Source organism: Protopterus annectens, chromosome 2.part1 (genome assembly GCF_019279795.1).
Source record: "Protopterus annectens isolate FY-2018-M chromosome 2.part1, PAN1.0, whole genome shotgun sequence".
NCBI lineage: Eukaryota > Metazoa > Chordata > Ceratodontiformes > Protopteridae > Protopterus > Protopterus annectens.
Window position 1 is genome coordinate 280,239,185 of NC_056729.1, and position 21,279 is coordinate 280,260,463.

The following is a 21,279-nucleotide window of genomic DNA, read 5'->3' on the forward strand; positions in this document are numbered from 1 at the left end:
ATGGTGATCTGAATATACATTTTTTTTAACTATGTTATACTGCAGGTAATGCTATGTCTAATTCATCTAGAAGAATATTACGTCCTGTTTGCAGCCGTACTTATTTGTATGTTGATTTTTAACTTGTTTTTGAAATTTTAGTTTTTAGTACATTACAATAGTAATATTTTATTGTTGGCATTGTGTTTCATAGATTAATATCAATATCATTACTAATTAGAGGAAGTGACATAATTTTATGTTATAAATTGTGAGTATGATTACTGTGCAATTAGACTCTGAAGAAGCCCAAACAAAAAGTGGGTGAAAGGGCTTAGTCATTGGTTTGTTGTGCTGAGGTGCTCATTAAAGTGCTACATTCTTTGCCACTGGTGTGGTCCATTTTTTATTTTTTTTGTCAAATAAAGTTATCAGAAAAGTGAGAGCACCAAAGAAGTGCATACCATCATTTCCTGTAAAATCTTTACCTGTTAATGGCAACCTAAAATACTTTATTCCCTTAGAATGTTTTTAGGCAAATAAAACCCGGATAAATTTAAAGGTGTTACTGCTCAATGCTGGGAGCCTAAACAAGAAACTCCACACCCTACAAGCTCTCCTCACTCTGGAAAATATAGACATCAGTGCTGTTACTGAGACTTGGTTTGAATCCAAAGAAAGTACTCAAGTAGTGCAATCCTTCAGTGCCTTCAACACATTTAGACCATTAGCTGCACAGACAGGGATAAAATGTGTAGATATCACAGTCTACATTAGCAACAAGCATAACTCAACATTGGTAAAACACTAGGGTATTTGTCTATGGTGATTTGCTAGTGGATAAAGCCCTATGCAATATCCTAGAAAGCTATAGCTCACCCTCTATATCCATAGAATCCCATAGCTTGTACCTAGACCTACCGTAGACAGTTATGATTAAACCACATGTCCTATTCATGGGAGAAGTTAGCTACCCTTCGATAGACTGGGAAACATACACTGCCTCATACTCACATGCATAACAACTCCTGCAATTTATTAACACAAATGTCCCTGACTAAATAATGCACACACACACCCGAGGTTCAAACATGCTGGACCAGGTACTCATCAATATAGGAGAGTGCTGCACCAACACCCCCACCTTCCCCCACCCAATTCTACATCCTCACTGGTGAGATTGGACTACAAAGCTGTCTTCTTCAAAATAAAAATCAACTCAGTATCCCCAGTAAACCCCACAACAGTTAGGAACTATTCCAAAGAAGACTACATCCTATTAAGTGACAGTTTGTCAAAATTAAATGCAGAATTATTGAGAGAGACCCTGTACTGCCATGTACATGGATATATAGAGGCTGCTGTATCTACTAGAAGTAAACTGCAAATAAGCTATAAAAAGAAACCTTACTGGTTGATTCCTAACCTTAATATGGTATATAACAAAAGGAAAAAAGTCTTGGCTAAACTCAGGAAGAGCAACTCCCATAATGAGAGCACTCTAATTCACTAAACAGGAAACTAAGAAGACTAAATATATTCAACAAGGCCAATACAAGGTCAGGATAGACTCTCAGGCTAAAGACAACCACAAGGCCTTCTATTGCTATGTCCAAAACCTCAAAGGCAACATATAAGTATGTTGAACTGGTGGTCAGTGGTGCCACCTTCACTGAGCAGAGTGACATAGCAAATTTGCTGGCTGAAAAATTTAGTTCAAACTTTATCCCCACTCTCCCCTGCCTCCTGCTGTGAAATACCTACTAGCTTAACCCTCCCAACTATTAACAGGAAGCAGGTCCTGGCAGCACTTGCTAAAGCCAATAACTCAGCTTCAATGGGTCCTGACAATATCATCTTAAATAGCTTGAAATATGACCTATCAAGACCACTTGAGTCACCTTTCAACTATAGCCTCAAAACAGGCTTAGTACCATGAGAATGGAGGACTGCAACTGTTATCCCATTTCACAAATGTGAACCATCCACTGATCTTGAAATCTACAGGCCTATTTCTCTGACTAATCTAATATGCAAAGCCATGGAATGAATTATCATGGAAATGATCAGTAAAGATATAGACAACCTTCAGACACTGGATCTAACCCAGTTTGCCTTTGTCAAGGGAAAGTCATGCCTGCTAAACCAGGTGGACTTCTTTGAAAAGGCCACCAAAGCAATGGATGAGGGGAAAACAGTGCATGCCACCTACCTGAACCTGGCTAAGGCATTCAATACAATATCCCACTTAGGTATTCTTGATAAACTCCCCAAGCTGAGCACAAACCCCTTGGATTGCCAGCTGACTCACTGACAAGACCCATGAAGTCAGGATTGTTGAGCCCATCTCCAATAAGAGACCAGTCACCAGCCGGATACCTGAGGTCTGCAGGCTGGGACCACACCTATTTGGTATCTATTTCTCTCAGGTAAAGGTTAAAGTCAAGAGCATTTGGTTGACCAAGTTTGCAGATGACTGCAAATTGGGACCTATCATAGCTCCCAACATAACACAAGCATCAAGAGGGTCTGACATAGAAAACAGACTGGTGCCAAAGTCACAGATTACAACTCATGCCAAGAAATGCATTATAGTGGCTGTTGGGAAAACTGCCATCCAGGCTAACTACTCTATCGATAAGACATCCCTAAGGGCTGACCCTGTTGTCAAGGATGTGAGAACATATGTAGACATTAATCTGGCTTTGATCAACATGTGGCCAAGGCAGTAAGAAAATCATAGTATGTCACCCAACTTATAAGTAAGGGAATGGCATCCAGGTGAAAGGAAGTCAGAATGCCACTTTATTTGGCCCTTACCATACCCATCATTGAGTACAATGCCCCCTTCAGCATGTACCTGACCAGGTTTCTTACCAGGAGAATCCAAAGTATAAGCATACTGTCCTATATGAATTACTTTAAAGCCTATTCGTATAGTCAATTTCCTGTACCTGGCATACAAGACATCCTCAGATCCAGCTCTGATGGGCCTTTTGCATATCTACAAAATGAACAGCATCAGAACAACTAGATCCAAGGATTCAGATTTTGTTTGTGACATAAATAAGACATGTCAGGACAAATATGTATCTCAGAGGATCCCCATGGTCAGGAACAGGCTCTACATCCATGTGAAGTCATCTGTTACCTTATTTAAACATAATCTTGACCAATGCATGGATTGGGAAAGCAGAAATTCATCCCATGTCTGGACCTCCATGTCTCTGATAGACAGAGGCAGACAATAATGCCCAAACTAACCTTCCCCAGATAACTGCTAGAAATTTCCTAACTATCACCCTCCCTCCAATAAATGCCTGTGATACATAGGGACACAGTTGGGCTGGATTGCAGAGCTAGGCATATAAAGGCCCTGGTGGTTATTAGCCTAGTATATACCTGTGAACTGATGCATCTGTATGAGCATGCCTCTCACCATCTTAACACAAAAATCTGGACAAAGCCTAAAATAATGAGGTGAAAAAGTCCCAAAAATAGAAACAGATTTCAAATATTGCTCTTATAAACTTGGAAAGTAGCTAGAATAATGGTATTTGTGTCAGCATGCACTTTTTGATGGTTATGAAGTCTATCATTCATTAATTAGTGACTTCAGTCATCAGTGATTTGCTAGAAAACCTCAAAATTTATGAGGGGCAGACCAAAAGTATGAGGCAGAAATCTTGACATTCTGCAAAAATCTGGACAGTTGAGAGGTAGGATAAAAGGAAAGATGCACAGTTTGTTTAAAACTAAATGAAGGATATTAAATCCTGTCTAAGAGAGATTTATTTTCAAATGTTTTTAGTGTATTTTCTTTGACACATCAAATTATTACAACAGAATGAACTTCCTTTCATTTGCAATCATAGCATGGTCATAGCATGGTTATGGTAAAGCAACTAATTTAATTATTATCAGCTTGTGTCTTTTTTCCTTTGCTTGATGATCTGATGCATGACAGGTGAATCTTTAATTAAAAAAAATCGCTCAGCTAGAAGTACATTTTAATCTTTGCCTCTTTCCTTTCCTAGAACAAGTGAAGTACCTAATTTAATTGCAGTACTTTTGCCTAGTACTTTTTTGTCATAAAATGACTTACAACATTAAACACTTGTTAAATTTCATTCAGAAAAATACAGCTGTTTCTTCCAAGTAAATTCTTAAATATATTGCATGTTCAAGTTTAGCATTGTTATATATAAAAGTATTTTTCCATGTTCTATACAAGGGGCCGGATTCACGAAGGCTTCCACGGAGTGTAAGAGTACAGTAAGACACTAGCCAGCCAACATGTCTGCCGAACGATCCAGGAACAACCGGCAAGGGCATGCAAGAGAGCTCCTAAAACGACTCTTGCATGAACAGTGTTAGTTTATGCAAATTACTTCATTTGCTGCTGAAAGCTATGCAAATTAGGTAAATTTTCGATTCAGGAAACAATAATCTGTCCGAGTAAGAGTAGTTTTATTTGCAGAAATGTACTCAGTTGGCAACTGAGTACCATTCTGCAAATAGCAAAACGGAGCTATGACAGCTCCAAATGAAGGATGCATCCAGTTGAGGAAGCATGCCAATGGCCAAATATACAGCCATTGTCATTTTTATCAGTTGCAAAATAATAAAAAATAATCTTTTTTTTTTTTTCCTCGATCTCCGATGTTTAAGCATAGCGCAGTGCTGTGCAAACGTGCAGTGCACTAAAAACCAGAAAAACAAAAAATAAAGGCCACAAATAGGGATTTTATTCAAAATATTCATCTGCCATGCAAGTGAATGGCAGGCTGAAGACAACATGGCTACTGAGTAGTGGTTGCTAAGGGAGGAAGCTAAGTCTGAGAGATGTAACCAAGCATTAGTAGGCAATCCTATGCAAATGAGTTTAAGGATAGTGAATCCCAATTTTCCCTGCCATGTGAACCATGTCCCTAGAGTGTAAGAGTAGGATTAGGGGAGCAACAGAGTAGAAGATCAGTGACATCATGAGGGGGTATGTATCAAAAAGACTGTAAGCTTATTGGAGCAGAGTGGCATGTGTTTTCTGTGAGTTACTCAGGAATGTAAGAGGTGTGTCTACAGTTGTCTAAACTGAAACCCAGAAACTGAAGGTGTACGCCGTGGCTATCACTAAAGTTTCTTGCAAACCTGCTTACACTGTGTGCACTCATGTGCGCACGTGTAAACCCGTGTAAGCCTGTGTGCGCGTGTGTGTGCTAGTGTAAACCTGTGTAAGGCTGTCTAAGCCTGTGTGTGTGGATGTGCATCCACCTAAGCCTGTGTAAGCCTGTGTGCAACCGTGTGGGCTCGTGTTTGCATGTTTGCGCTTGTTTGCACGGCGCTGCCCCAGTGGAAACAGAAAGGGAAAAGGAAGGAAAATAAGTAGTAGGAAGTTAACCAAGGAGAACTAGCAGAGCTGCCAGGTGAAATCAATCAGAATCAGCCAATTACACAGGCAGTACACTAGCCCTGCCCAGCACTTAAAATTCTGCAAACAACATTCCCCCATGTTTTTTCTCAGAAACACTGCAACACTGCATTCAACAAAGAGAAGTGAAAACTTAAAAAGCTTAACTGAGACAAAAAAATGTTAGGGGCTGCCATTGCTATTATAAGGCAACATGTGCAAGATGCTGAGGGTGGTGCCATTGTGAATGCTGCTGAGCAACCCACAGTGAGGAGATGGAGAAGAGTGTACAGACACAGGATAACCTACCAGGGGCTACATGAGCTGGAGATAGTGGAGCGCTATAGAGTGGACAGAGAGCTCCTGCAGCAAATTGTTGAGCTGTGCAGGCCACACCTCACACACAGAACCAACAGAGGGGAACCCATCCCAGTGGAAACCAAGGTATGTGTTGGCCTAAGAATACTAGCAACAGGTACCTTCCAGAGACCAACTGGTGATATGATGGGTATTTCAAAGGCATCAGCATCCAGGGTACTGCACTAGTTCCTGAATGCCATGTCAGCACATGTCGGTGATCATGTATATTTCCCCAATTCCTGTGAGGTATTGGCCAGCAATATGCGTCTCTTCCATCAAATAGCGGAATACTCTTAGGTAGTGGGTGCAATTGACTGCACACACATACACATCAAAGCACCAGCTGGTGAGCGGAGTAGGGCCTACATCAACCGCAAGGGCTTCTACTCCATCAACTGCCAGGTCGGGTGTGATACCCAGGGCATAATACTGAATGTGTGTGCTGGCTGCCCTGGAAGCTACCACAATTCCCATATCTGGCATCTGTCACAGCTGTACCAGACATTTGCCAATGGGGACATCCCTGTCGGTCACCTAGTGGGGGATGCTGGATGCGCACTGGAGCCGTGGCTGATGACACCCATCAGAAATGCACACACACCTGAACAAGAACTCCATAATGAGGCACACACACAAACATGAAATGTAATCGAGCGTGTGTTTGGGATGCTCAAGTCATGGTTCCAATGCCTGGACACATCTGGTGGAGCCTTGCAGTACTCACCAACTACATGTACCCAAATTGTCATGGTATGTGCCATGCTACACAATATGATCCTGTGAAAACAGCTGCAGCAGGAACAGCATGGGCCAGGGCTAAACAGTCCCCCACCATTGCCAAGGCCTGCACAGACACAGCGTGACTCGGAGGAGGAACAACCTGAGCCTGCTCCAGTGGGCAGAAGGAGGCATGCCCAGTATGCATTGGCCTTGGCAAAGGGGCAATGCATAGCACATACACTGGCTCAGTAGGAACCCTGGAAATGATACCTCTCTCTGACTCGCACATAAAATAAAAGGGATGCCTAACTTGGCACTACCTGTTTCCAAACATGTATAGGGAGTGTAGTATGTGCATCCAACATAGGCAGCCCTGCAGCACCACCTGAGGCATGATTGCCATGTTTCAAGCAATATAAAGCAGTGCTAAGCAGCTTTTACCAATATCTATTATATGTAAACAAAATTGCTCGTGCAATGTTGGCCAAGGTCGGGCAAAGTTGAGCAAAGTCAGTTAAACATGCTCATATCTGCTTTACTGTTCCTTAAGCAATCTGGTCTCCCCAGCATGAAAATAAAAAGCAGTGACAGGGCTTGAACCAAGGATACTGTGCACTATAGTCACAGTACTGAACCACTAAGCCATGATAGCATTTCAGTGACACAGACTCAGCAGGACAATTGTACACTAATGCAAACACAAAGAAATGCTGTATCATTCCCCTAAAGAGGCAAATGGGTAACTGCCCCCACACACCTATGCAGGCAGAGAACATCAGGCCAGGTGGTGTGATGTGTGTTGTGTAGGCTATGAAGTCGCAAGCTAATATACGTGACATTGGATGCTAAGATCTGTAGTACAGTAGTATGCCTCAAGCCAGTACGATAGGCAACAGTTCAGACTGAAATGGTGTCCTGTACATAGCAGTGCAGGCATAACAAATGTGTACAAGTGTCAGGTGAAACCCACATCCTATGTACACCCACAGTAACAATCATATGTGCCCCTGGGTAGAAATGTACAAAGAATAGTTATCCCCCCTGTAAGTAGAAATGTTGATAAGTATATGCAAAGTGTCTCATGGAAGCCCTGCAGGCACAGCATGATCCCTGTTGATCTATGACACAAAGGTGAGCCCTGCTGTAAAAATACAACTTGATTTACCATACACATATAGTACAAATGTCTATACCGGGTGTGCTCACACACTCCAACAAATGTAGTGTATTTCATTCAGCATCACACTGAAAGGTCATACTGGGCATGCTCACACACTTAAAGAAACGAAGCAAATGTCAGGCAGCAACATACTGAAAGGTCATACTGGGCATGCTCACACACTTAGGCTAAATACGGATGTGATAATAAGGGATCTATGGACAAATGTGGATAGTCATCTCCACTTCCAGAAACACATTCACAAAGTGGGTGGAAAATCATGCTATGTGCTCACACAATCTGCCAAGGTCTGTGCATGTAGGTCAAAGGAGGTTCCCACTACTCAGCAGTCATCAGACCTGTCAGAGAGTACCACAACACACTTGCGATGAATCTGACTAGGCACGTTCAGCAGCTAGAAAGACCAATGAAGTACCTTAACAAGAGGATTACTGGCCTCAAATAGTTGCCCCATGCAACAAGACTGAATGTAACCCAAATTGTAGTCTGTTGCACACTGTCTACTCAGGAGATCTCTGCCCAACAGACAGGTCCATGTCATGGTTACACTCATATCTGTTCTGAGTTACAGCTCAATGGCACCAAATGTACACAGCCAACTGATATTGCCAACATCCTGGCAGATAGGATCAGTGTTAACTTTAACCCCCTCTCACCCATGAAAGAGCACATCTCTATAATGGAAGACTGCAAAGTTGCTGTCATCACGGCTGCACAGGTAAAAAACACTCTCCAAAGCCAGTATCACAGAAGCTATGGGACTATATAACTTCCCAGGCTGTGTAGTATCTACTTCCCTGAAGTAAACATTAACATGGAAGGTCTGTGGCTACTGAAGTTTCCAGAGGACTGCAAACTAGGACCCATAATTGTAAACACTAAAGATATGGACATCCTACCAAAGGGCCTCACTGAGACAGATGGCTGTTCTCAAAGCCATGGGCTGTAGCTCAATGCCAAAAGGTGCATTGTCATCCCCTTTGTTAAAAACTCTGTAGCCAAGAACTACAACATAGGTGGTGATATACTTCACACTGAAAGTGTGCCAAGAGGCCCTGGGTCACAGGTGGACACTGGATACAACTGTGATAATCACATTCCCACAGTAGTTAGGAAACCCTTCTATGTGGCACACCTCATCACAAAATGTGTCCCATGCAGAATAGAAGGGGACATTGTTCCCTTCTACTCATCACTCACTAGAACTATAATAGAGTACAATGCCACTGTTGCTATGTACCTCACAAGACAACTACAACAGCTGGAAAGCCAGCAGCAATACCTCGCAAAGAGCATTAGCAGCCTGAAATACATGCCATTAACAGACCATTGCAAAATGCTCCATCCGTACTACCTTGCATATTGCCTACTCAGAGGTGTTCACTGCCTAACATACAAAGCTATGTCAAACACAGAGCTGTTGGACATGCTCCACGTAAAACACTCACAATCCCTCTGACCTTTGGACCCAAAACCACGAGTGAAATACAAAAGGAAGGGGTGTACCCATTTACCTTATGGATACCCACACCTTCAGGTTAGTGGCACAGCATGAGGCCTTGGAGACCATGCAAGTGCAACTAACATTGGGCAAAGCTGCCCATCAGATTGTAGCCTGCTACAGATCACGAACCTTGTCTTGGGAACCTCACTCAGTATTCCGGAGAACAGTGGCAAATATAAAGGTCCTATCAAACACCATTATATGAGGAGACTACAACTACCCAAACACTGAGTGGTGGAACTACTCATGTACAGCGTCGTTTGCCCAATGTTTCCTAGAGTTTAAAAACTATAACACCCTGGAACAGCTGGTCACCATGCCCACTAGAGGTGACAACATACTGGACATGATCATCACCAACATGGGGTACCAGTGTTCCACAACAGAGATAAACCCCTCGCTGATACTATCAGATCATTAAGTAATCACACTGGACATCCACATCCAGCCCCCCCCCCCACCCAGTCAATGAAACCACTGTGAAGACATTTGCAAAAGCAAACTGCACACTTCCCAAGACCAAAGTGGAACGTTCCGAAGACCTCTTGCTATAGGATAATGGTATACAATCTGCAGAATCATTTACAAGTGCATCCTATGAGCATCTACAGGGATGCATAGAATGAGACATCACAAAGAAAACCAAGATGCACTCCTCCAAAAATAGGACAATAATCAGGTGGTTGTTGGCAATAAATAAGCTTGACAACAGAAGGAGGAAAAGAACACATGATAGAGCCAACTTCACTGAAGGAAACGCATCACTGATCATTATCAGGAAGAAACAATGATCGCACATAAAATAATCCGAGGACAGTTTCTAAAGACAAATAGCCAAGGAATGTAAGAATAACAACCACAAAGCCTTCGGTAGCTATATAGGACATGTAGGTGTCAACTTCCAAATATGCTGTCAGCTACTGAAAAAAGGAAAGAAATACACCAAACCAACTTTCATTGCCCACATCCAGGGGGACAAGTTCAGTGTAAACTCCCCCCATCACCCCCAAAAGGGCTGGTGTCCATCACAGAAGGATGCAGAGCCCCAGACGTCATGGACATGCAGGTAAAGACAGCCCTCACTAAAGCTAAGAACACAGCATCAATGTGACTGGATGGTGTTCCAGGCTGCATCTTACCTCATTACCTCCAGTACAGCCCTTTGAAGTGTGTACCTTTAACTCCCAGTGGGTGTGGCTTCAGCCTTTAAAAATGAAGTTATTACCTTAGACTTCTAACAAACAGTCATTGACAGAGGTCATATAGCAATACAATTGTGTTTGCCATCATGCATGCTTCAAGATAAAATATTCTGATACCTTGTATGTAGCATGGTTTTGGAATTATTAATGCAAATATGAACATGCAATATTTGACGCCTAGAGGAGCAGTAGGCGGTAACTGCAGAAATGCCTGGAGACGTCACTTGGCTGTAATGAGTTACACTAGGCCCATAAGGAACTACACCCTCACCTACATTCACTGTCCAGACTCAAGCATACCACAGGCTATGTACCCAAAGAATGGCATACACTAACAGTCATCCAGCTCCACAAAGGGGGTGCCACAACAGAACCTGGAAACCATTGCCCAATATGTCTACTCAGCCTGTCTACAGAGCTATTGAGCAAATTGTCATGGAACCCATAAACTGAGACATTGGAGACCTCTGGACACTGGACTCTACACAACGTTGCCTTGTTAAAGGCAGATCCTGGCTCCCAAACCTAGTAGACTAAATTCAAACAGTTACCAAGGACATAGATGGAGGTGAAAGTAGTCCACACAGCCCACCTGGACCTCACAAAGGACTTTCTACACCATTTCCCACTCTGTCATCATGGACAAGCATACCAGCTTGAACATTAACAGCTATGTCACAGGATGGGTGGCCAAGTGGCTCACAGATCAAACACACATGTTCAGAGTTGCAGGTGCCATGTCCAACTCTAAGCCAGTTACAAATGGCATCCCACAAGTCTTGGTCCTGGGACCCCCACCTGTTCGGTAGATACTGCTCAGAGGTACAGGCAAGCATGGGAGGTGTATGGCTGAACAGGTTTGCAGATGAATGGTAACTGTGGTCCATAATCGACTGTATGGCTGACACAGACATCCTCCAGAAGTGTCTTACAGAGACAGATACCTGGTGTCAAAACAATGCCCTCAAGCTGAATGACAAAGAATGCATAGTCATCCCCTTTGGGTAAAACAAAGTGCACAGAAATTACCACATAGGTGGTAATCCAGAATGTACGGAGAATGTCATTATGGCCCTGGCGACACAGGTAGATAGTAAACTCCCCTTTGATGATCACATGGCCAAAGTGTTTAGACATTCCGTCAATGTAGCCCACCTAATGTCACCTAATGTAACCCACTTTGTATAGTCTGATGATGTCACCATCCTACAAATATACCTGTGGAAAGGATGACATACAGTAATGTGCATAGCACGGTGTGTAAATGCATGCGCCTGTAGTATCATAAAGTAGTTAGGTAGGGGTTTGAATCCTGCACTTGACAAGTGTGTGTGTGTGGTTTCCTGGTGAAGGAGCAACCTTTTAGGAGAGTAGTAAAACACCTTATAAGTGATAAACTAATCTTTGTCAAGTTTGATGATGTCACCATCCTACAAATATACCTGTGGAAAAGAGAACTACCAGTAATGTGTATAGTGTGTCGTGTTAATGCGTACTCCTCTAGTATCATAAAGTAGTTTGGTAGGGGTTTGAATCCTGCACTTGGTGAGTGTGTGTGCCGTATGTGTGTGACACTGTTGGTCAATGTGTTGTGGGTTTTGCTTTTACTACTGTATGACATATCAGTATGCATTGCACATGTAAGCTAGCTGTGTGGCAAATACATATACATACATGTTACCTCATTTATTGCATGTGTGGGAACCCTGCTTTCTCCAAGAACACAGCTGTCATCTTTGCCAGACTATGCTGCTGCTTTCCAGCCCTTTGGTCACATCTGTATGCTTGTGACAAGGCCAACCACTGCAGTGATCCCTGGCCTATGTCATCCGTGTCACACATACTCATTACGGTTTCTATTGAAATGTGTGAATGAGGGTTTATGGCCGAGGTATATATATCAGACCTGTTCAAATGCAGCAAAGTCTGTAAATGATGACTATTCATTACAGGTGTACAACAACCTTTGTGGATATGCATGCAGACCCCTTATTGCTTATGTGATCCACCGAGGGATTTCAAAATACCTTTGGAAATGTGATTATCAAAGGAGAGATGACGCAACACTTGGTTGCATGTACACATTGGTACCTGTTCATCATGTTGGAGGCTACTACCTATGTGGTACCATGGGGATAATATGTTCCGTAAAGGTGGATGACTATGCTTAGTTTGGCTTATAGCTTTACAGCAAGGGTTTGACAACAGGCATCTGTCTGTATGATACCCTTGTGGAGAATGTGTGTGTCATCTGGAGAATGCATTATAGGCCACAGTATGCATTACCAGACATGGACAGACATATCCCTACTGTGACTGCTTGTACCTAAGAGAGGTATATGCCATACAGGAGTGGTCTCAGTAATGGGTGCAGGTGAATACCACTGGTTACTGGCATAGTATAGTACCTGAAGGATCCAAATGTTGCTGTGTGTCCTACATCTGTGTGTCAGTTGTCAAGACATCATCTAACTAATTGTTATGGTCAAGCTGTTGAAGTTATGTATACTACCAAAATGCAAAAGAATGACAGATAGTAACAGTATCACCCACAGCACAGTGTCAGACCATGTCATACACACATGTGTAGTCAGGTTCCTAAATGTGTGTAGTACAATGCATACTGGCCACCAATAGAAACTATGGAGTGTTAACACTGTGTAATACAGGACATGTCACCCTGGCCATGTGTCCACTATGCACGTACATGCAGACAGTGCACCTCCACCATGTTCACAAATGTACACCCGCAAATCTGAGCTACACACATCCCACACATACTGTCCACTCTCTAACACATGCTGCCAATACTACACACATCACCCAAGTGGCACGTGGGCGGACAATACACTATTGGAACTAACCCTGGTATAACCAAGGAGTGGCATACCCGGCCCCTTCTCCTGATCAAGTGTGGCAGGCTGGCCAGGGTAAGCATAACCAGCAAGAGAAAGAAGCTCATCCGTGTCACACATACTCATTACAGTTTCTATTGAAATGTGTGAATGAGGGTTTATAGCCGAGGTATTTGTCAGACCTGTTCAAATGCAGCAAAGTCTGTAAATGATAACAATTCATTACAGGTGTACAACAACCTTTGTGGATATGCATGTAGACCCCTTATTGCTTATGTGATCCACCAAGGGATTTCAAAATACCTTTGGAAATGTGACTATCAAAGGAGAGATGACGCAACACTTGGTTGCATGTACACATCGGTACCTGTTCATCATGTTGGTGGCTACTACCTATGTGGTACTGTGGGGATAATATGCTCCGTAAAGGTGAATGACTATGCTTAGTTTGGCTTATAGCTTTACAGCAAGGGTTTGACAACAGGCATCTGTCTGTATGATACCCTTGTGGAGGATGTGTGTGTCATCTGGAGAATGCATTATAGGCCACAGTATGCATTACCAGACATGGACGGACATATCCCTACTGTGATTGCTTGTACCTAAGAGAGCTATATGCCATACAGGAGTGGTCTCAGTAATGGGTGCAGGTGAATACCACTGGTTACTGGCATAGTATAGTACCTGAAGGATCCAAATGTTGCTGTGTGTCCTACATCTGTGTGTCAGTTGTCAAGACATCATCTAATGATTGGTTATGGTCAGGCTGTTGAAGTTATGTATACTACCAAAATGCAAAACAATGACAGATAGTAACAGTATCACCCACAGCACAGTGTCAGACCATGTCATACACACATGTGTAGTCAGGTTCCTAAATGTGTGTAGTACACTGCATATTGGCCACCAATAGAAACTATGGAGTGTTAACACTGTGTAATACAGGGTATGTCACCCTGGCCATGTGTCCACTATGCACGTACATGCAGACAGTGCACCTCCACCATGTTCACAAATGTACACCTGCAAATCTGAGCTACACACATCCCACACATACTGTCCACTCTCTAACACATGCTGCCAATACTACACACATCATCCAAGTGGCACGTGGGTGGACAATACACTATTGGAACTAACCCTGGTATAACCAAGGAGTGGCATACCCGGCCCCTTCTCCTGCTCAAGTGTGGCAGGCTGGCCAGGGTAAGCATAACCAGCAAGAGAAAGAAGCTCATCGTAAAGGCCTTTCTAATAATGATCAACCTGACCAATTTAATGGTGAGCAGGTTGCCCAGAATGCCAACAATCCTTTTGATGCTATGAATGTGACCAACAACGGTAGTGAATTTAATGATAGTGGTCCTATTTTCCAGAGGTCTGAAGGAGTGAGAGACTTCAAAACGGTCCTCGCATATATTATAATAGTAACAATAGACAACAGAATGATCAAAATTATAATGAGAATCAGTTTTTTCGACAAGCCAGTGTTACAGGAGAGAGGCCAAAACAACAAAAGAACCTTCAATTGAACAAGGGCAAGCCATATACCAACAGAAACAAAACTTAATGCCTGGGGAAGATTCCTCTAAGAGGTATTAGATTCCTCTAGTGAAGTCTCTTCCCTCATTCTTCAGTCTGTGTTTTTTTATGAACAAGTAATGTTTGGTGATGAAGAAAATGGTTCACCTAGGTCTCTATGTAATGAAGAACAATTACAATGACATCCGATAGGTCCAAAGGTTATCTGTAACAAAGAAGGTGACTTTAAAGTGTATAATTTTTCTTCAAGTGTATTTACTACTGATATTGTGAACATTTTAGCTAAGGGACACACATATGTACCTCAACATCATATCGACATTGTTAAGGCCATTATTGAAATCAAGTCTTTTACTAGGAAGTTGAACTTTCAGTTATTGTTTGGTAACATCACAGACACAGTAGGTAACAAAGTGTTTCGTACTCCTAGTACTTCCAATCCACCGTTACAGCCAGTGTTGCAGGTATTTGAGCAACTGTGTGAACTGGACTTTAGGCAAATGGTTAAAAGAAGTCTATATAGTAATTATTCTATGAATGTAAATGTTGATGAATGAGACTATTTAAAGTATATTCAATCACAAGATATACGGGTCTGCAAACCCGATAAAGGTGGAGGTTTGGTGTTTTTTGACAATGTTGATTACATTGAAAGGATGGATAGATTGTTGTGTAGTAATGCTTACCAAAAGAGTTCTCGTTCAGAGGTCAATAAGGCTTATAATATAATCAGGATGTGTATTAATGATTTATTTATTGAAGGTCGAATAGAATAGGACATGTTCAATTACATGACAACATCTTACCCTAAATATCCGTTTCTGTTCGGTATTCTAAAAATACACAAAGAAAATACACAAAGACCTACTGGATCCACCTATGAGACCATTGGTTGACAGTCGAGGCTCTTCCACATATGCTTGTGCTAAGGTCATTGACACAATGTTGCAGAAATACGTGGTTTGTGAAGACCAAATATGTAAAGACTCTTGGTCTTTTTTGGCTAAAATTGACAACTTAGAATATAATGAAAACCACAATTTTTTCACGATTGATGTCAGGGACCTGTACACATGTATTCCACATGAGGTCAGCATTGAATGGGTAGCTCTAATGTTGAAGAAACATGGAGCTCCCAGTTCGGAGATTTCTTTAGTGATGGAATTACTTGACTTAGTACTAACAAATAATTTTTTTATGTTTAATAACCAATTTTATTTGCAGAAAGTGGGGATAGCAATGGGTTCCCCATGTGGAGCCAGTGTAGCCAATCTGGTCATGGCACACTGGGAATCCAATTTTGTTCTGAACAACATGAATGTACAAAAAGACCTTGTATATTACACCAGATACCTGGACGACATATTTATTATGCTGAAAGGAGATCAGGAGACAGGCCGAATGATGTTGGAAATGTTCAATCAATCGACGGAATTTTTACACTTTACTTCCACTTTCAACACTGAGGCCATAGCATATTTAGACATCTGGTTAAGTAAAAATAGAACATTGGGTTGTTACACAGCCAAAATCTTTAGGAAAAGTACATATTCCAGTTCTTTCCTCCATTTTTCTAGCTGCCATCCTTTTCATCAGAAAAGGTCTGTCATCAAGGGTCAGCTAGTTAGGGCTTCTCGTATCATCAGCCAGGAGGAAGATTTTGTACAAGAATGTACATTCTTAAAGAATCTTTTTCTACATCATGACTACCCTGAATCTTTGTTGGATTCTTTAATTGAGGAAGTCAACTTTAAAAGGGCAAATCAAGTTTACAAACCCATTTTGACAATTAAACCATCTGTTTGTAATAACTTAATAGATTCAGATTTGTCAGTGCACACAGTTCCTTGTGAGTCCATTTTCCGCAATAACCAAACATTATATTGTAGTTTTATAACCACATTTAATGCACAAAGTAATCTTTGCACTAAAATCATACGAAAAAACTGGGAATTGTTTAGATCTAATCAAACATTATTTAATAAACTTGGTAGTACACCAAATTTTGTTTTTAAACATGGAAGAAACCTCAAGAACTTATTGGAAAAACAGCATATTAAGGTCCCCAGAACAGTTGGGATGCATAAATGTGAGAACTGCAATTACTGCAAAAATGTGGAAGCAGCTAATTTCTTTGTGGTAAATGGACAACAATTCAAATTAAAATCTAGGTTTAATTGTAATTCCAGGTTTACAGTCTACCTGGCCAGATGTACACGCTGTCCAGCCTTTTATATAGGTAAGACGGAGCGTATACTCCGAGATATAATGTATGAATATTTGTACGCAATTAGCCATAATAAGACCAATAATGCATTGGCAAAGTGCATTCATTTTAATGTGGACCATCAGTTTAAATTTATGGCAATTGATAATGTACCACAGGACATTAGGGGTGGACCTTTCCCTCTTAAACTTGAAGAATTGGAGTTAATGTGGCAGATTAAATGTAATGCATACAATGTTCCGGGTCTAAACGAATCCTGCTCCATTAGTAGTATTCTTAAACTGCGAAGTTTGCAAAGATGATATATACTTTTAAAGTGTAATTGTTTGACATTATTGTATTTGACCATTAGTATAGTAACTAGATTTATTCGTGGTTGACATGGTTTTTAGTATGTACATAAGTTTTGTTAGGGTAACTTAATGTATTTCTTATTTAATAACATTTTTTATGGTATAAGTTAGTGTTTTATGTTTATTTATGGTTTGGTATATGTGTATATGAAGTTGTAAAAAATTATATAGATTGTACAATAGGAAGTGTTGATGTTCCACTTGATTTAGGTTTTATGTAATGTTAGTAATTGTCAGTTAAACAGCAATTACCAGATAATTATCCCGCGTTTTTTGGATCAAGTGTTTTTAAAAGGATGACGTAATTTTATGTATTTTCACTTCTGAAGAAGTTTGCATGAATGCAAACGAAAAGTGCTTTAAGTTCTTATCAAATTAAATTAGAGTGTTGACTCTACAGTTGCTTGGACTTGTTTTCTGTCATTAATTAAATAAATATTATGATTTAATATGAATGTCTTCTATTTAACTGTTTTGTTGGCATTATGGGTTATTTTATTCTGGTTTGCTGTTACTATACTTGCTGTTATGTTATTTAATGTTGTGTTTCACATAATATAACTTAATATGCATTTGGATTAATCAATATTATGTTCCATTATGTTAATGCTAACATTGGTTTGATTATTACTAACCTTACCCTATTGTTATAACTAATTTACTACATACAGCATGACAAGGTAGGCCGCTTCCAGTTGACTCACCTACCTTGGCTCTTCTGGCCATGGCACTGGGGCTTAGCACGTCTGGGACCAAGCCTGGTTGTACCCCCTCTGCTGCTCTGGCACTACTTGCAGTGTCAGGTAGTTCTGCCCCACAGAACTGGGTCACCCCCTGGGAACAGTGGTGGAGGAGGTGTTGTCACCCACAATGAACTGCCAGGTTTGGTGCACAGGATTGTGTTTCATGGTTTTGGATGCCACCTGCACCAGATGGAGGATATGCTGGCCACCCTGGTGGGGCAGCCACACCACACTGGAGCCCAGTCTCCACCTCTGCCACCCCAGGGGCAGTGAAGGAGCATTGCCGACATTCCCATGGGTGGACATGAGTTGCACTGCTACCGTGTGGAGATACCTGAGACTGGGATTCCACAACCCCCCCATCCAAGGTGTTCAGCCCACTCTTGTGTCACACACCACCCCTGTCTGCTGTCTTGTCCATCTTGTCTGTCTGCAAAAGCTTCCTCACCTTCTCAACTTACCTCGTCCATATATACCTATGTCCCTTCCCAAACATTCCACTCTCACCTTAAAAAAAATAGAATGGGCATCTGTACCAAAAAAAAATATCATCCCATACGCAGCTCTCCATTTCACATGTTTATTTGACACACGTAATTTGGTCCAATTGGCTTGACAATACAGTTATGTTGTCCTCACTCTTCTCTCTGGGGGTGACAGTCCAAATTCATCTACAAATTCTGTCAAAATTCACAATTGTTGTGGTACAAGAAATAGATAGCTATGGTTCTTTCCCACACCCTTCCTGCACATACTTACCTGCCTTTCACTATGTTTTCCCTCACTTGCACCCCATTTCGCTACTGTCCTATCACTCCATTTTTCTTTTCTTTAAAGACTTTTTGAGCAATGCTGCATGACACGGTGCATCATGCAGCTTTGCTTAGCTTAGCTAAATGGAGCTATATTGATATATGTGTTATAAATGATAATAAACACATACAAAATAAACACCTGTCCCCTATTTCAAACCCAAGAAAATCACACCTGCAGACCACTGCATTAACCTCCCATGCCAGACAGCTGTTATTTAAAACAGGTGGTTTAAGTAAAACATAGTAATTGCAAGTTATCATCATTAAGCATGTTTAAGCAGAGCTGCACATCGAACCAAGTCACGCAAACTTGCTGAAAGAATAATGGAAAAACTGGGAGTGTAACTTGTAGTCTGATACAGGACTACACAACTAGAAAGCCAGACAAAGACTAATGGATGTAACTGAGGTCTCTAATAACAGGTAAATGAGCACTTACAACAGCAACATGTACAAGTACACCTGCTAATACATTAACGACAAAATACATGTTCAACTGAGACTCTGGTGGAGAAGTTCATCCCTATAAAGCCAGGCACACAATGGATGTAATGGAGGTATGTCACAGACTGTATGTGTGCACTTATGCCTTACAAATATACATACTGTAACAGTGACTCAGTAGGTCAATCTGTTGAATGTGTTGCAAACAGTAAGTTTTGCCACACACAGTCCTGGGTTCAAATCCAGTGGTGTGTAACATTTAAATGACATTATTGTGAAGCCATCAATGAATGACTGAGTCATGCATTCATTATCCGCACAATGCATTTAAAAATGAAATGTCTGCTTTTCACTGATGGAAGTCACAGGCCTGCAGATAAGAACACACTTGACATATCCCTATAGCAACATTATAAGAGCATAAAGTGTCAGGTCATGCATCGATATGCATTCACAGAGGATTTTAACTTAGGTAATGCCAATGATGCCCACTAATATCAGAGTGAAGCACACAATCATTTCATAATGATATTACAGATTAGAACAACTGTACAACTAACATACACATGTGGAGGTCCTGCTAGTAAAAAGGACTGCCAGCGCACATGTTCTAAATGACTACTATAATGTAAACATGGCCTGACAGTTGCCCAAAGGGTTGACATAATGGTATATTTACCTCCTATGTTTCTCAAAAGCACAACAAACATGTTGTCTGGTACTCTTTTAGTGATACCATTGCCTAACATTCTTACCTTAAACACGTGTCTTAATTTGCAGTGGAATGGGTACCATCAATCAGGCCCTGCCTCTACAACAAGGCTGCCACAGCTCCCACAGTCACTCTTACAGCTTCTTGTCCTCCAAAGTGTTTGCACTCTCTGCCTATGTCTATTGCCTGCAGAATCAAATGCCGCCTGTAGCACACACATCTCTATGTAGCATTAGCTTCTACAGACATACCCTATGTGATGATGTAGTATCTTGCCCCAGGAATGTCCAGCACAACATATCAGAAAGAGATTGTAATCTACATGAAGGCCTTATATCTTGTTCAGTGGTTGCATGCCATTACCTGATTATACTGCAGATCAGCTGTGTTAGCTGCAATTAGCATTCCAGAACCACAGATTGGCTAACAGTCAATCACCTGGCGATGAGAACCATGTTAAAAAGACAAACAGTTGGCTAGGGAATCCAGTCTGTATGAGACTTTCTTCAGACAGTAAACGCATTGCCAAAAGCTTTATATATCTGCACATATCAGCAGAGTATTGTACTCTATCAGGCATGTAACCTTTTTGTTTACAACATGATGCATATGTGTGAATATACTTGGGGGGAATGGGGATTACAGCATTAAGCCTTTCTTAGAACTGCAATGATGATGTCATTGATCTCCAGATTTGTTACACCTACAGAGGACATATAGTACATCAAGGGTGGAATGTTTTTTGTCCATGTTGCACACTGGTCTAATGGGAATGTCCCTTTACAGTGGTTGTAATACCCCACTGCTCTTTGTTTGGCACTATTTTGACATATTATCAGGGGGGTTGCCCCTAGAGGGCACACTACAATGGACTACTGTGTGGGGTGTGTAATCATACAGCAGTCTCTATCATGGCACACACGGTTATCTTGTCTGAGTTGTATCCACACAGCATGTTTGCACACTGTGGAATATGACATGTGTGATCAAGCAGTGGATAACGCCAGCCATTCTGTTCTTGCTGTATCTCTACATACTGTCCTTTCACATATGTGATCCTGACATATTTTCCCATTTTGTTGTCTTTCAGGAAATATGTATGCCAGACACTGTGCCCCTTTTACAGATGCTGAGAATGATATAATCCTAGAAGGCCTCGTCAACACCATGAACTCATACTGTCCAGTGAGAGGCAAAACAGGGAACAGTGACCACCACTGTGGGCTGATCTTGTCT